At 39.5% G+C, this 18610-nt stretch overlaps 1 long non-coding RNA gene across 1 annotated transcript in view; it reads right to left on the reverse strand.

Moving 5' to 3' along the window:
* The window catches only part of LOC109139718 (uncharacterized), a 50645-nt gene extending 44851 nt beyond the window's left edge, over nt 1-5794 (reverse strand). Inside the window, exon 1 of the long non-coding RNA XR_002042283.2 lies at nt 5598-5794. This is a non-coding gene — a long non-coding RNA (uncharacterized LOC109139718). The remainder of the gene's footprint in view (nt 1-5597) is intronic.
* Between the last annotated feature and the right edge of the window lie 12816 nt (nt 5795-18610).

Here is an 18610-nt window from a genome sequence, read left to right on the forward strand (position 1 = left end):
TGCTTCACTTCTCTGCATTGAGCTTACTGCTTAGATTCTCACAGTAATGTTTTAGCCTACTGTGTAAACATATCCACTGCTATCTGAACATCATCTGTAATTCATTTGCATATGCAGTGTAGTGTAGCATAGTAAACAACGGGCCCGGAGAGATTAAAGTACAAGTAGTCTTCTAATTGAATAGTCTTATGTGAATTAATGAGCCTGTTACTGTAGAATGTAGGCGTGTGTCATTTTTTATATTGTGTTCATTTTGTTTCATTATTAACACATTGAAATATATATAATATATATATATATTATTATATATATATAATAAAGCTCACCAAAATAACACCTTTTATTGTGTTTCTTATATAATAAGGTATAAATATAAATTCCTGGAGTATTTACCATAGATCTCTCTATCTCTCATCTCTAGCCAGCCTCAAGTGGCCATTTGACAAACTGCAGTTTGTAGCAGGTTGTCCTTTGGTGTATACTGGTCGCCTGGCAAATGTTACCGTCCCATCCAAGAAATAGATCGTCACATAACTGCCTGGTCACGGCAGATGGCCGCCCACCATGAGCTGCGTTCTGCTCATGGTTTCTGCCTCTTAAAGGAAGTTTTTATCTTGCTACCATCGCCAAGTGTTTGCTCAGGGTGGAAATTGTTGGGTCTCTTTAAGTAATATTATAAAGGGTACAGTCTAGACCTGCCATAATCCCCATATAAACCTGTTTCCAGTCTTTATGCTAAGCTAAGCGAACCAGCTGCTGGCAGTAGCTACCCTTTAAAACAGGGATCAATCAACTCATCTCCCATTTTCCCAAAATACCATTTCTATACCAACTTCTGATTAGTGGCATTTGGGACTGGAAGCAGTCCCAGCATGCACTGGCTGAAAGGCAGGGAAACACCCTGGAAGTATCGCCATCCGATTGCAGTTCAAAGAGACACAAGTCATTAAATTTAAAAGATCCAGCCTATAAAGTCTTCCAATTTTATCACCCAGACAGCCTACAATACTTCTTTTTAAGTTTGTGAATCACTTACTTGGAATGCCAGAGATTTTATTTCGGAGAGAAACTATGCAAGATTGAGCTGACAGCTAGTAGTGACTTGGCATTAGACAGAACAAGTAGCCCACAGACAGACACAGAGACAAGATGGGACACCTCAGTGACCACGTTCAGATGGGTGAAATCCCCCGGTCTGACAAACTCATCCCACACGATCGATAGCTCCTATGACAACAGCCCCTCTCGTCACAGGCTGGAGAACAAGCTGTTGTGAAGGTCTGAGAATGGAAGATAGGCCCCGGAGGGAAGGCTTGATTTACGAGCCCAAGTCAAGATAGAGGCACAGTCGCCCACGCACTGTAGACGGCCTTCCTGCCGCATCAGTCTCCCTCTCCCTGCCTGCCTGCCTGCCTGTCGTTGTACTTGTCCTGCTTCCAGTGTCTATTTGCCTGCCTGTTGACAGCCAGAATGGGCTGAAATGACATACCACCCTGAAAAGCATTTCATTGTGTTCTTTACTTTCAGTTGGATCTATTTGGTGGTGAAACCCTAAATGTCACTGTTAGCTTGTTTTTGTGATTTATTTATCTATTTTTTACAAACTTAGCCAGGGAGGAGGTGATGCATGTCGATGTTTATATAGATAATGCAGGAGGAAGAGATAATTCTAACGTGTCATGTAGTCGGCTAAACAAACCTGTGACAGTCGGGAGGGTTAACTGGGCTGCTAGACAATACAACCTCCCCGAGGTAAAAAAAACACATTATTTTGTGGGGGGACGTATCACCTTCAGGCAATCGTACACTCAGTAGCATTTGTCGTAGGAGACAGAGAAGAAGACGAATATTGAATCAGCTTCATTAAGGTGGTGCAGAATTGGCTCGCTCTGGTGGAGGACTGCATTAAGGGTGCCTGAAAAAACACTTTATTTTAGTGTGCCAGTGGGCTGTGTAGATGTGAGTTTTGTCTTTTTTTCAGTTTTTAGGTAAGGAGGTAAAAGATGTGCCTTATAAAATAGTACAATAAAATGAAATATTTCTTATTTGACTGTTGACTGCAACTAAGGATCGTTTTCATTATCGATTAATCCACCAATTATCTTTTGGATTAAGCGATTTGTTCATTAATATATTCAAAAAAATCCCAATTGATCCACACAAAGTTTAAAAGTTCAAAGTATAAAGTCCAAGTCCAAGTATAAAATTTAACAATTAATGATTTAAAGGCCGTAAATAAGGCTTACCATCAGTAACAAGGTGCTATATGAAAACTAATGTTAGAACAGCAGTGGTTCACTGAGTATCTTTGACCAAATGCTACGTGTTGCTCATGTTTGGGTATAATGAAAAATCTTATTAAGAATGGGGAAGAATTACTTCATGACGATGTTCAGCGTGGACATGATGACATGCCAGTGTAACTGCATAAGCATCTTCTCTTATTGTTGATGTAATACATACTTTAGAAATTTTATACATGTTGTATTTCTAATAAAAAATCAGTTCAAAAGAGCTATAAACAACTGTGTTTTTTTTCACATAAGGGACTTTTATATGTGTGTGAATTTCTAGTTTCTAAGTGGGCGGGGCTCAGCTAGAATAAGGTACATCACTTTTTAAAGTATTTCCATGAAACAATCAGGATTTAAATCAGAATATGATAACGGTTGATGGGTTATTTGGTCAATATCTTTAAACCACACCAACACAGTCCAGAAGAAGCAGATAAGATATGTTTTAAAGTCTTGAATAATTCAACCATTTTGCTTTTGTTCTTCTTTTTCCCTTTCTTCTTCCTAGATTGACTCGTTAACTGGTTCATCGAGGGATCGTTTCATCTAGTTGTCTCGAACCCTCGGTCAAAAATTATCATGAAAAAAAAACCTGAAATCATTTTCGAGTTTCTGGACTTGCTTGTTTCGAGTGTGGGAGTTGTTGTAGGAGTTTGGACATATTGTAATGTTGCACTCGATGCACTGTGTCAACTGATGAAAGCAACAGTGGCAGCTACAGCACTCACAGCATCTTAAATGTGAAATATAGATGGAGACAAATGGGTATTTTAAACCCCCTTTGAGAAATCGAAGTGAAATCTGTCATCGCCTTGGTCAGCACTTGTCCACACATCCTGGGTACATTTTAAAACCCCCATACAGTCACACCTCCCTCCCCCCCCTTGCTTTAATTTATCGAGGCTGCTGTTGAGCGAGTGAAGACACCCTGCCTCCATCTCTCTCCTGAGCCATATCAATATTCATGGGTCTGCCGGGTGCGTTTGTGCGATGGCTGTCTCATTAGCCTTTGATCCCCTTGCGCGAGGCCTGTCGGAGCGTTGATGCACCAACAACAGAGCAGCGTTTGAAGTGTAGAGAGAACAGCTGCTTGCATTGATCTCCATATACTTTCTTCGCCATCCACACGCACATCCACACATACACAGATGCTGCCCGCAGGCATATGAATACATGCATCTACTGCACTTAGCACAGTGTGAGTGACCCCGCTGCAACAACTCCTAGCTTCTGACGACTTAGAGATAAAGAGCTGAAACACAGAGCTTAAACAAGACGTCCAACCACAGGAAATTAGCCAGGAGACAAATGTTTTGTTAAATAATCATTTTCTAATCAAAACTGCCTTAAATTCAGTGATTCCAGCATCTCAGATTTCAATATTTAATGTTTTCTTCGGTTTCCTGTGATAGTCAACTGAATATCTTTGAGTTTCGGATGGTTGGTCAGAAAGAATACCTTGAAGACGTCACCTCTGGCTTTGGAAACTTGACATTTTTCACTATTTTCTGACATTTTCTAGACTAAAAGAGTAATTAAACAATCAAAAAAGAAATAGATGTTTAATTTCTTGCAGCCCCAATAATACACACAATATGTATTGATTAAAAAACTCGCAGGATAATGAGTCAAATCTGTAAAACGACGAGCTGAATACTACAATTATGTCATCTCTATCAAGACATGTAGCAGGATCGTCTTGTATCAACAGGTATTATGCAAAAACACGCCTCTGAAATTTTCATAAAGATAATAAGTCAATAAACACTGTTGGAGCAGAGATTACTCAACGAATACTGCACTGAAAATTAATAACGAGGTCTTTTCCCTAACAAGATAGAAACGCTAAGCCACTCAATTATAGTGCAACCTGGAACAAAGCAGTGAAATAAATAAATAAATAAATAAATAATGAAAATGATAGAATTGTTTTTTTTATAGCTTAATCTACCTTCTCTTTATGAATAATCCAGAGTGAAAGCAGACAAAATGACATGACATCATGTGTTATACAGCCTTAGCATGATACCGTTATACCACGATGCCACTGAGAAACACAGGCTCTGCTCAGATGTTGAATTTTACATGAAATGCTTCGTCGTAAAGCACACAGGTTTCCTTTTTTACACATCACACTCTGCTTCACAAGATCTTTTTTCTTCCTTTTTTTAAATGATCACACTCAATCACCGAATTCCCACCACGATTAAGCCTTTCACTCTTTGTTTGTTTTAACACTTCATTCCCTCTCTAATCTTAAGACTTTTTGTTTTTTTGTTTTTTTTAACTGAGCAGCCAAGAGTCAGAGGGTCCAGTTTGTATGACATCATGACATCTGCACAAAGACAGTCCCTGCGCTAGTCCACTCAATAATTCTCCACTCTGCTCTGAAATATCTGCTGTTATGTAAAGACCACAGTTTAAAATTAAGACTAGAAGCTTGTCTGGGCTATTGGCCCCATGGGAAGAGGTTAACAGATCAATACCGCTGACGTGTCTGATAACATTAGACCATCCTTAATGGCACTAATGAAGAGAGCGGTTGACAGATACTCAGGGAGACTTGGGTCAGTTACCCGCAGAGCCAGTTTAGTACATAAAATGGGTTTCTGGATCGTTGTGACGGTTTAAAATGTATTTTAATGACTGTAGTTGCTCTGAAAACTGTATTTATTCATTATTTCTTAGCGCTTTAGACATTTTAAAAGATATAGTTCATTTACTATAATAGCTTTAGATCACAAATGTGGGTAAAAATGTGAAAACGGAGAGAAAATGTGTGTGCAATATTTCCAAAGAAAACAAGGGGTGACAAGCTTTAGTACAAAGCGCACATGCAAGTTAGTCATTTTTATGGTCTCAGTAATGTATTCTGTTCTGCTCATAGACTGTGTAACTGTGAGTAAAAGGATGAAAAGAATAGAAACAACATGTGGCAAGTTTCTGAGGTGATCAGCTCTTTTCTGGGTCCTTTGTAACACCAGGTCACACTGTGCTGTGAATGAGTCTGATTGCGGGAAATGTTATCAGTCTTTAAATGTCAAAGAAACTACATCTCAGCAGAATCGCTGCTGACATTTTGATAAATCAGACTATTTTGCTCACACACACACACACACACACATATATATCCTCACACACACAGCAACTGGCTGCTGAAAAGCCTTATACTTGGCAGGATCTTTGCACACACACACTTAACACCCCCAGCGCCTGACTGCTGCTTGCTCCACAGTCCTGGTAAAGATGAGGAGGGAGATGAAAGGAGGACAGGCACAAAGGAGACAGTGAGACGTAACGTACCTCACAGCGGATGTCTTGGTTTTAACTTCAGGGGCTGCCGGGATGCACCAGAGAGGCAGGACTGTCGACTTCTCCTCGTCTTCTTCCTCTCTCTGTCTTCTCTGGGATGGAGACTCAGGAGGAGATCTGCTCCTTCGCCGCCTCCTCTCTGCCTCTGGCTCGCTCTGCTACTGTCTCAGCCCCTCTCACTATCATACCTCCCCTCCCATGCTGCCCCCTCTCCTCCTCCTCCTCCTCCTCCACCACCACCCCATTTTTTCCCCCCACCTCTTTTCACTCCTCCCCTTTTTTCTATAACCTGCTCCCTCTTTCCTCCCACACCACTGTACTCCTCAAACTCAAGGGTGACAAAAGAAATCAAGGCTTTTATCATGAGTGCGTTTGCCAGTTTGCTAAAATATAATCACAAACACACGATGTTTAACATCTGGTACGGTGGGTTTTGTCTGTATTAAATGGGTGAGAAAATCCCAAATCTGTGTGATTACAATAAGTATTACAATATAGCACTGTGGAAAATGGCTACAACTATAGATTACTATAATTTTTGATTGTTTTTTGGCTATAAAAATAAAGAAAAGGGGGGAAAATGCCCATCATAATTCACATCATGTCCAATATGATGTATTCACATGACTTATTTTATCAGTCCACAACTCAAAGATGTTCAGTTTACCGTCACATAATGATGAAAAGCTGAAAAACTGGAACCAGCAGATGTTGTTTGACATCTCTGCTTTAAGAATGACTGAAACGATGAATCGTTTATCAAAACAACTACAGATTAATTATGAACTAATTAAGATTAAATAATCGTCTCAGCTCCTCTGTGCACTCAGATGATGGTCCAGTGTTGCTCAGTTGTGTGCAGATGATGTAAATTCATTCATTTCCTTTAAAATGATACCAATCGCAGAGGAAGTGATGGACTGTGGATAAAGACGCGTTTTTAAAATTTCAGATAATTCATAGAGTTTGGGGATTGTGCGCGGCTCAAACTCAATATCAAACGGCTGTTGCTCATGTTTTGTACATGCGCTGATCATATCTGGTGCGTCACTCATAGCTTCCCCACTGTCTCATTGAAAAGAAAGTGCTAAAAGAGTGGACTGACGAATGCAGAAGGAATAGAGAGAGGGACTTATGGTTCAATAAGGTACTTTGGATAAAACCACCCAGCTGTGCATTTCCACCACTGACGATAAAATGAATTTATCAACTGCCTTTTCTTTGAGTCAGACCTGCGTCAGATGACCACTCATGGATTCCTCAACACTGGCCAGTTCTCAGTCTTTTTCTCTCTTTCGTTCTCCTTTCGGTTCCCCTCTCTCTCTCTCTATCTCTCTCTCCCATAGAGAGCCCTCCACTGCCTCTGCCCCTGTTTCCATAGTGACACTTTTCCCCGACTCTGGCTCAACATAATCAAGTGAACGGGATAGGGGTGGGGGTTGGGGGCTGGAGAAGGAACCGGGAGTCGCGGTTGCTGAAGGAATGGCCAAGATGAGAATGATTAAAATGGGGACAAACAGCGAGGGATAAAGGAGCAAATAATGAATAAAGAGAATGTCAATAATGATGGTTTGTCAGTGGCAAACAGTGTTTGCGGCTCAAGTCCATCGTTGGGTTCAGAGCAGGTGCTTTGAAAAGCCTTGGCATATGGCTGAAATAATTATCATGCTCATCAAACAACTGGATGGCCACTTGTGCTTTGTGACAATGCTCCCACCAGAGCAGAAATGAATTATGGGATCGAGTTGATCAATCTGAATTTTAATGTGAGTGGTGCTCAGCATGGGTCTACTGCATGATACCAGGCGGAGATGCTGCCTTGAATGCCGGAATAAAATAATGTACAACATTTAGACCAGATATGAGAGTTAACACATTCTGCTGCAGCTTTTTAGTCACGATAGCCAACCCAGTCTCACGGCAGTAGGTGAGTCAATCCGTCTGCTTGTCAGTCTGTCGTGTGGACTGTCATCATGTTCCTCAGATGATGAAAACTAATTTCATCTGGCGCTATACCTGCATGTCCAAAATTTCACTAATCCAGTGAAATATCTCAACATCTACCACTGTATAGACAAAAAAAAAAACTAAAGATACCCAGTGCACGGCAGTGCTTCTCTCCTGGGTGCCAGCTCGAGCAGAGCAAACCACAATAAACCAAATAATCATAAATATTTCAGTGTACACCAGCACTGGATTGCACCAGCTATGTACAAGTTCTCTCCTAAGTTTGGGTGTAAAGTTGACACTAGAGGCTTAGTGACTGAATCAGCCATTAAAACCGGTTGCACCACAAAAACTTGGACATTAAATTTAAAGTTATAACTAAGGCAATCAACAATCAACAAAGATGGACCTCAGTCGTAATGGGTACACATTGCACATTGGCTTTTTTGGCATCGTAGCATTCATAGTAAGCTAGAATGATATTGAAATATATCATTAAATTAGGTCTCTAGTGGATTACAGTGTTGGAAAATGTCTGCAATTAAAGAAAAATGCTGCAGTCAGGACGAAAAACAGGAGTTGTACCTTTAGTGAGTGTAACTCTGTAACTTTTTATGACTATTTAGCTGTTGTTTAGGATCATGTTGTACCTTATCTTTATCTCTTATCCGCACACTAATCTTTCACATCTGTGTCTAGAGCTGCTAACATGGTTGTAGACATTCTTGTAGCTGAAAGCTGAGAACAAAATGATACCAGCACACTTTACTGTGGGATGACTGTGTCCTAACACTAATACTACTGGACACATAATCCTTTAAGTTCATCATTTCCTAACAGAACAGCTGCTCTTCCTTGGACGTGGCTCACCATGAATCATTTGTTAAACAGTCGGTTTGTGCTAATATTGCTTACTTTAGAAATAGCAGAAAGAGTCCCCGGGAGGGCTAAGAAACACTGTGTTGTTTCAGATCATTATTTTCAACAATGAATCACATTATCATTGTCTGCTGTTCTTCTTGTGTGATCAACTTACAGAAATATGGCTCGTGAACTTTCTAATTCTCCATCGATCCCCAAGCTGTTGTGTTACAGCTCGACCCCCCACCACCACCAGGAAGGTCAGATGGCAGGGTCAGCCGCTCGTGGACCCAGTACAGATTTAGACTTGTGATTAAAAGGACACTTCTGCAGGGTGGACGTCGGGGTTATGAGGATCGAAATGTGGGACTTTATGGCTTGCAAGATGGTTTATCTGACCATGAGACAACTCTGCTGTTGTGCTCAAGAAAACACTAGATACATTCACACCTCCATCACGAAGAGAAAATAAATTAACCCTCTGAGACACTGAGCAGCATATTATGCTACTTCAGAGAATATCTTGGTGCCTTAATGGTCCAATGCAGAAAAAACAATGGGAAGATTATTTATTATTTTTACATTTCTTAGTTCCTTTGGGCACAGATAACAAAAAATAATCATTTTTTTCTCTGCACAGTTTTTAAATGAGCCTTCACTAAAAGGTAAAGATGTCCATATATAGAAGTACATTTTCAATAATCTACAGTTTTCTCTATTAAAGCGAAATAAAACATTTTAATGCAGAGCAAAGTCTCAAACTTGAGATATAAAACATTTTATATAACCATGAAACATTTCTAATATGTATTATTTAATTTTCCATTAACGTTAATAAACTTTGGTCAGAAGTGACCTCGAAAGTGACACGGTCGAAATCTACTAATGTTTTTTGGAGTTAAAGTGAATCTATGTAAGGTCTGTAAGGAAGACACATTCTTCCTTTTACAACAACAATGCATTATTTATCAATTCAGTACACTCAGGAGTTTGCCATTACAGCCTTGCTTGGTCTGGTATGACCAGTAGTGTCTCTACCTCCGTGGCTGTGAAGCGAAGCCAATGCTGAATTGCCAAAAACTGTAGTTCCTCAAACTGCCACTTGAGTCTGGCTACAGAACAAGTCAGTCTCCATAAGCCTCCATGTTAAAATGTATGGCTTTATTCTTATTATCACCCGAGATTAACTAGATTACTGACTGTGTATTTCTATTAAAATCATCTAAATGTCTGAAAAATGAAACTAATGTAATAATTTTAAGACATACACAATAAACATTCGATTTATCATACTGACATTTGTTTATCACCAGGAAACTTTGTATTACATGGAAATATTTCGTTTAAGTAAATAATTTTTGGTAATTTTTCCTTTTACCATGTTGGTAGATCATGTTTGTGAAAATGAATTACAAACTCAGACTTTTTTCCGAATATTAATTAATTCATTCTGTTCATTAAGCCCTGTATAAAAAAATAATCGTGACTCAAGCCAAGAGCGAATTACCTTCCACTAACTTCTTGGGAGGAAGCCACCTGAACAGGGTCTGTTTCAGAAACCACAGTGTTTCCTGGGGATTTTTTATTTGGGTCCAACATACTTCAGCTGAGTGCCAGAGATGGCCCAATCCGATTGAGTTAAGTGTTTCCCATCATCAAAATACACTCTACTGAACAGTTAAGGACCATAAAAGGGTTAAAGAGACATTTTTGCCGTTTGTTTGGATTTGTATATGACTCAGAGCTAAAAAATCTGTTCAGTATTCTTATTATGGCTGTCTCAGTGTTGTCACTTTTGTCTGAAACAAAAAAAACTGCACATCCTCTCTCTCTCCCTCTCTGTGAAAGCCAAATTGGATGTTGGGCTTCCCCCTAACCACCATGTTGGCAATAACCCTATCATCCAATTTGGTGATAGCCCTGCCTATAAGAGTACTACCTGGCCAAGCACAAACTTGTCGGAAAGATTTATGTCTCTCTAACTCTAAATTCCAATCTCAGCCTGTTAGTTATCCCCGGCTTTAGTTTAGTTGGCAGGATGACTGACAGCCGGCTGATTGGGGAGCCGTGGATTTCTGTCCCCTGAAGTCAGATTCTGGAGGGATTCAACCAATTACTGCTCAAGGGCATCAAGACAAGGTGCAGAGCATTGACGCCAGTGCAGGTTGTACTCTAACCCCTCATGGCGCTTGTGCACGCCAGAGGGTACAGTAGGATGCAGAGAAAAGGAACAGCAGAGATTACGGGAACACAATCAGATCTGGCAGGTTATGTTTCTCGTAATTGGAGGAAAAAGAGCGTTTCAAGGTTTCATAGAAACAAAGGAAGAAGCAGGAGATGGATGACAAGCTTGTGTCTACTTAAAGTAAAACCTCACCCAGATAATGGGATTTCCTCTTCCCTCTATCCCTGAGGATGACTGCCAACAGGTCAAAATATTAAAAAGTATTTGTACGGTCAATTATATTGGTGCTTTACTTTAGTTTGCTCACAATTTTCAATGAATTTCCAAGAGATAGACCTGACCTGAAACTGAGAAGTCTCAACAAGGATTAAAGTTTGGATCGGCTTTGATTACTTTCATATTTAATTTCTTAAGAAAAGAGACAGAGTGTAGCCAATGTGAGGTGAGCTAGCAGTCAGTAATGGATGAAATATCAAAAAAAAAATCTCCCTCCAGGTGTCAGACATGGTTACTATTTTAGTCATGTTTGAAACCCAACCAGAAGCACCGTGGTCTGAAACGGGTCTCCGCTCAGCTCTGGTGAGAATACATGACTATTCTATTTTAAACAGAGGTTTAGTAGGCAGTCATGCAATACAATAATAATTAGTATGTTTATAATCACCTTGTCCTAAAATGAGCCTTTTATATCTACAGTACAGTGAGAGCGGGTACTCTTCCACAGCGAGTCCAACATGTTGAACCACCATTTTTCTACAGTAGCCCAAAACAGACAAACCAAACACTGATCTAGATATGAGCTTTTGCCTTTTATGTGAATTTTGCAGCCACCGTTTTCCTACATGCTTGGAAGAAGAGGGTGAGGCGTGGGAGAGCATTCATTTGGTTGCAATCTGCAAATTCACTGCTAGGTTGCACTAAATCCTACACATTGGACCTTTACCTGTGTAGCATAGATATATACTTAGAAGCACATGAACCAGAGAAAAATTACAAAATCTGTTAACAGACTCTGAAACTTCTGAAACGATCCTGGTGGGGTTGGAAGTTGTGTGCAGAACAGTCCAAAACAACGTGATGGAGACATGCCTGGTGGGGTTTCCCCGTTATGCCTTATGTTAGCAATTAACTGGAATAGATTTATTAGAATCAACAGACATGCACCTGTTTCCCCTGTAATTAATACCACATAATTGTTAGGAAAAAAAAGAGTTACTGTTATATTACATCTTCAACTTTCATGAAGCCATTTTCCACAGTGAGCTAAAAAAGTGAAATGTCATCTCAAACCTAACCGATGAATCTGCCCTGAAAGGTTACAACAGCCCAGTATAAATTTAGTAATCCTTTATAAAACTACATATCTGCACCGACCCATTTAATGTCAGCATAGACTACCATGATGCGTTAAAGGGTAACTCAGCGTGTGCTATCTTGAGTTATCAACTGGTGACATCTATTTGGAGCATTTGCAGGTTAGTCAGAGAACATTTACATTAAATTATTATTAATGGATTTTCTGTAACATGGTGCTCAAATCCCAAATCCAGTGGAATAAAAAATTAATCAGTGAGCAGAAACTGAAGGTGATTTTAAATAAATAATGTTGGATTCAGTGGCACAAATCTTATCCGATACAGAGAAGTTATAAAGAAAGATAGTTTTTTTTTTTGTTATATTAGTGATGCTGTGGTGTGTATGCACTGTGTCATATCGTGTGTGTGTGTGTGTGTGTGTGTGTGTGTGTGTGTGTGTGTGTGTGTGTGTGTGTGTGTGTGAAAGACACACACAGGGAGAGCAGGCACCTACTTGTAAATGATGTCTTTCATCTCTTGACTTCAGATGTGGCTGTCACCCACTTCCATTATACAGCAGGATGAAGTGGGACACACAAGATAGACTGTAAGATGGAAGTGTGAGAACAAAGGAAGCCGAGAAATGTCCATGCACGCACGCACACACACACACGCATGCACACAGACACACACACACACACACACACAGGATGGCGGGTTGGACATGTATAATCACAGAGACCGAGAAAGAAATTCCTCTTTTTACTTGAACATGCGACGTAAGATTTCAGGACAGATAATTTTGAGGATGTCAGGGTGTGGAAAACGGATGAACAACACTCTAAGCTCTCTCAACAAACACCACTGTGGTGCCCTTGAGGAAGCCACTTAAACCCCAAATCGCTCCAGTGGAGCTGCTCAGTGGCCAACAGCTTCAGACTGTGGCTGCACTGGATGAATGTCTGCATGAATTTGAAGCACAAGGCTGAAAAACGCAGCCAGCGAAACCCCTCCCAGGATATATTTTAAAGGAAATCTGAATCTAGGCGGCACCCGGGGGAATATCAATTCATTTAAGCCAAGGCGACAAGGTGTAAAATAAAAGTCCCTCAGGGAAATTATAGTCCGATAAAACAGGACAGTCACATATTACAGTAATACAGCTAGCCGTGTTCACCTTGGATTTCCCAGAGCCTGGTGTAATTCCTCTCACTCTCTCCTATCAGAGTCAGTTCTTATGTTTTCAGTGACAGCTCGGACAGCAGTCAGCAGTGGCGAGGGGAAACTGAAATTGCTTTTTAGTGTCTCCAAACTTCCATTTCCAGGTAGATTTACTTTTAACAGAATAATCCATGGCTGAATTTCATGAGGAATTCTCACCTGTCAAATGCAGTGAATGCCAGTGTACATAGATTATGGGTTTTTTAACGCTTGTAATCATTAATTTATATAGTGTTACATCAAATTACTGGATTTACCGACAGTCATACATCAAGTAATTAGTGGTAGAGCTCCTATAATGGCAACATCCCTACTGTTGAAGTGTTTTGTGCCAAGACAGTAAATGTTTGCAAGCTCAACATGACCTCTGACCTCCTGCATCAAAAACTAGTGGGTGCTAATAGCATAGACGCCAGCTGACATTCACTGTCCACTGGATATTGTTTTGAAATTTGACAAATGAACTAAAAATAATCAGAATAAAGAGGCTAGCAGATGAAATTTTTTGACAAATTAACAACAATATGATCAAAATGTGTCACATTTAATGTGTTTGTCCCTAATAAATGAGTTATTACAATTAAGAAAAAAAGAATATATTCAAAATGTGTTAATTTTAACTGGATGTTATTGACCACTACAAACAACCAAGCAGCAACCTCTGTGCCTCTGCAGAAGTGCCAAAAAATGCCGTTCCTTAAATGGTGACTTGAGGCTGGCTACAGAACGAGTCAGTCTCCATAAGCCCCCATGTTAAAATGTCCAACTTTACAGCAGAAATATGTTTACAGCCTGGTATAAAAAACTGTTTTGGTCTCTATAGCTAATTTCCCCATTCATGACAACTGTACAGAGTCTGAATTTCTGCATAACTCACTCTTAATTAAGGTTTAAAGTTATGCGTAATTAACAGCGTGGCTGCTTTGATTGACAGGTGGGTGGCGTTACAGATGACTTCTCTGAGCAACCAAGCTTCTTCAGCATGCCTCAGGTCCACTAACCAGCCACATCTTTACCTATTTTTAGATGAGGTAGAGCAGGACTACCAATATGGCAACAACTACTACATATGGCTCTTCAGAAACCCGTGGGTGACGTCACAGATACGACATCCATACAACTTTCACCACTGGGTCGGTTTGTCATTAGAGCTATATTCCAACTATATATGCATCATAATTAGCAAGCAATTAAAACAGCTTATCCATTACTTTTAGCTAACAATCACCTATTTATCTATGACTCTTAAATAACTATTTTTTAACTGATACTTTTATAGAACTATTTGAAACATTTATCCATCCAAATAAAGAAGACAGGGTTGCACTCAGTTTATTTAAAACATCCGTCTGGCTTTAAACGAAATGAAATGAAATGTACACGAATGTACAAACGCAGGAATACAATAACTACTTAAGGGTGCGGGGGTAAGTTAACAAGTGAATACAATCGCTAATCACAAGAACCACAGAGCTCACAGATGAGTCAGCCAAAGTCCAACCATTTGTCCATTAATCTCTCTGCTCTTTTAACCACAGCATGTAGCTGACTCAACCGATCGAAATAGGTTTTAATCAATCATAATTTATGAAGTTATTTGAACTACAATCTTTCCAAACATCTAAATACTTACAAAATACAAAAATCACAAGTGGAAGAATGTGACATGATGTATAGATTTTACCGTGGCGCCTCAGGAGAGCTGTATTAATTTGTATGTATAGTCACATAATCCGTCTCTGTGATGTAAAGTCACTTCTGTTACCTCAGGATTGAACTGAGGAGCTCATGACTACTGGATATATTTTTAACGCAGCAAAATGTCAACGTGAATGTGAAAAATTAAGTTTTATGGATGTTTTGTTTTACTTTGTTTTTATCAAGCACCCTATTACTTAATGCCAAAGGCAATCATCGTCCCCCGGAGTGAGCTGAGCTGAAGACACAATTAGATAAACCTATAGTACAGTAAGAATTGACACAGCGTTAGGCCGGCAGTGTTAAATAAGTTTAACAGACATTTGCTTGAGGACAGAGACGGAAGAGAAGTGGGGGTTGTTACTACTCACTGGCAAAACTGATCTTAATGAGAGCTGCATGCAGAAGAGGATAAGCAGCACTCTTCACCTTACATACCAAGACCCTGGCTGCTGAGACGGCTTCATTAAGCCAAGCAGACTATGGGCTGTCACTCCTGAAAACGGGCAAGGCGGCCAAAGGAATGGGAAACAACAACACAGTAATAACGTTGACATTTACAATAGGCGTCGGATATCATATCCAATTTCTCCCTGCACACCCTTAATTCCTTTTTAATTGCTTTTCCGCGTTGGTTCCGGGATAAGGCTGTCTCTCTTCATTTATGAAAGTGAGGAGATGGGGACAGTGGTGTGTGGGGGGGACGGCTGATGATATGTGTGTGTGTGTGAGGGGGGTATCTGAAGCTAAAGTTGAGGGGGCGCTCTTGGTTGAAGGCAAGCTGCAAACGCCAATACTGAAATAATTGGTGCTTGTTTCAAACAAATTAAAACACTTTTTTTAAAAGAGCTTTGTTTGATGAAAGTTACTAAAGAAATAAATGATCATGATATACATGATTAATTATCCTGCAGCACGCTACCAAATGAATATGTTCATGAGTTTCAAACACTCGTCCTTAAAGGGTGGATTACCCTTTAAATGAGAAACAAGAAGTATCCCTCTTGTCATCAAAATACAACATATGGAGATAATTAATAATCAACATTAATCAATAAAATTGATTAAACAGTTCATTTAAAATTGCAGTAATAGCCTCAGAAATAGTTTGACATTTTTTTGAAGTACAAAAATGACAGGTTTCACAGTAGTTATGTGATTTCGTTTCCCCTGTGTTCAGGCTTTACCCTGAGCTAACCCAGCTTCATATTTATCATACAGAAATAAGAGTTCAGATCAGGAGTGACTCTCTGCCTCCACATATGTTTTATCTTTATATTTTGGTAGTCAAATTTTGCCATTAATGATCCGCCTGGTTGCAATTTGGCAAGAAGAAGAAGAAGTCAAATGTTTTGATCAGCCGTACTTGAATTGAGATAATGCTACCCTTCTGAAATAGGCACACTATGCAAAGGAAGTACATTAACGTCTAAGAAAAGTTAACAAACTTCACTAGAGACACAGCTAGTGTTAGTTAACCAGCTGCTGGTTGTAGCTTCATATTTAATGCGCCATGAGACATGAGAGTGGTATTAATCTACAGCAAGTAAATATATTTCTCAAAATTTGTAACAAATTCTTTAAAAATCACCGATTCTACCAAACGATGAGTTGGGAATTACCAGTAAACCTGAAATTATGGGAAACCTAACAGGAAGTACATGAAAAATGCAGCCATTTTGTTCTGCGTTTTTAAATATTGAGCGGTAAACAACATCAATCAGGCATCAGGTCCATCCCGCTGCTGACTGACTGGCGGCACAGCCCAGTGCACCACATAACTTGGCAACCCCGGAGTTACTTTTATCCAGCAGAGTGTGTGGTGGTTAATCAAAGCCCATAATTTCCATAATTCATGGATGCCCATCTGTTTGCCACCTACTCCCATGCCCAGTGCAGAATAAACAAATTCAGGAGAGGGGCCAAGGGGCTATTTAATGACAGCATCAGCCATGGCTTGTGCAAATATCCCCACATACACACACAAACACACAACGGCGCACATACAAATGTAGTCTAATCAATCTTCCGGCACAACTATAATTCATTCTAAACACAATTGTTTAATCCATCTAAGGTGCAATGTTTGCATCATAATTCACAAATTGAGGTTAACTAATTAGGCTTCATAAGTGTAAGACCATTACTCATCCCCATCACACTGTGTCTTTTAGAAGACTTTCAGATAACAACTCACAAAAAAAAAAGAAAAATCTGATTTCCAACCATTCGGTTTCCCCACAAAAGGTTTATCATTGTACAGCTTTTCTTCTGATAAAATCAAACTACTTTGATGTTATTGCAAACGCTGGGATGGCTTCGTGATTGAATCAGCAGAGCTAAGGATAGAGAAGGAAGCAGATATAGCTTAGAGGGAAGTGGATTTGTTGTCTGAATCAGGGATAAATTCAACATCATTTTATAGTAAAGCAGCCAATAAAGAGTCAAATCTGACTCTTCCTCTGACGTGCGAGCTATAAGATGCTGTATATTCTACAACTTTTACAACATTTTTTGTTTAACTTATAAAATTATTTTTGTTAGACAGCATTTGGTAACACTGAAGATTGCAGCCCACAAATCACTTACAATTATTTTGTATATATACAGTAGGGTATTAATACAAAACTCACTGGGTATAAGAAGGAAGAGCAAGAGGGGAAGACAAGAGTTAAGGGATTGAGGGTGTACATCTCACTGAGTATCTATTATTAATATTATACACATATAGACACATTTAGTATCCATCCATCCATTTTATGTAACTGCTTATCCTTGTCTGGGTCGCATGGGGCTTTGGGCGAGAGGCACATCCTGGACAAGTTGCCAATTCATCACAGGACAAACATTCACACTCACATTCACACCTACGGGCAATTTAGAGTCACCAATTAACCTATCAAGTTAATTAACCTGTTAAGTGCATGTCTTTGAACTGTGGGAGGAAGCAGGCAGAGAACCCACGAGATGCAAACTCCACACAGAAAGGTCAAGGTTCGAACTGAGAACCTTCTTGCTGTGAGGCGTCACTACCGCCCACACATTTAATAATACATTTTCTGGTTGTTGTTGTTTGTTTTGCTATGGTTTTTGCTTGTTTTTTTCCCTCTTTACCTTGCTCACTTTTTTGAGTATCCATGGAGGGTGGAGAATGTGTGCTTGTATGTTCGTGTATATATTTACCAAAAAAAAACACAAATAAAAATGGAAAAAAACTGAACAACCTAGAACAGATTTTATGCCCTGACCCATCATTAGCAGCTCAGGTAATGACGACCACCAGGACAGCATTAAAAGCAGAAAGCCCTCTTAATATAATGTATGTTTGGAGTATGCAGGCTGCAAAATAAGGCAGCTCCTTGTTTTTTTTTATTTTACGCTCTGGGTACAATGTGGTTTCTTGTTAGTATTTCATTGGTACAAAATATTTACACTATAATTTGCGGCTGTAATCAAGTTTCCCAAAATTTTTAACATCCAAACTTACTTCCCCCACAAGTCTCCATTTGAAACGCTGCACTGAAATAGAAAAATAACATTTAAACTGAATAATACTGTTGTGGTTTAATGACTGGAGGCTAGGCTGGTGCCTGCATGCTGAGAGCTACTGTCACTTACTTGAGAGTTTTATTCCCTAATGAGATATACTGTATAATACATCACCAAAAGTGATGCCTGTTAAAAAAATTCTAACTACTAGGCTTAAATGTGATGATGGCTCCTAAACGTCAGGGGACAACAATGGTTAACAAAAAAACAGACTGGATGAATATAACAGCATTTAAGGCGACAAATCT

Source organism: Larimichthys crocea, chromosome XX, assembly GCF_000972845.2.
Source record: "Larimichthys crocea isolate SSNF chromosome XX, L_crocea_2.0, whole genome shotgun sequence".
In the NCBI taxonomy this organism is placed as follows: Eukaryota; Metazoa; Chordata; class Actinopteri; family Sciaenidae; genus Larimichthys; species Larimichthys crocea.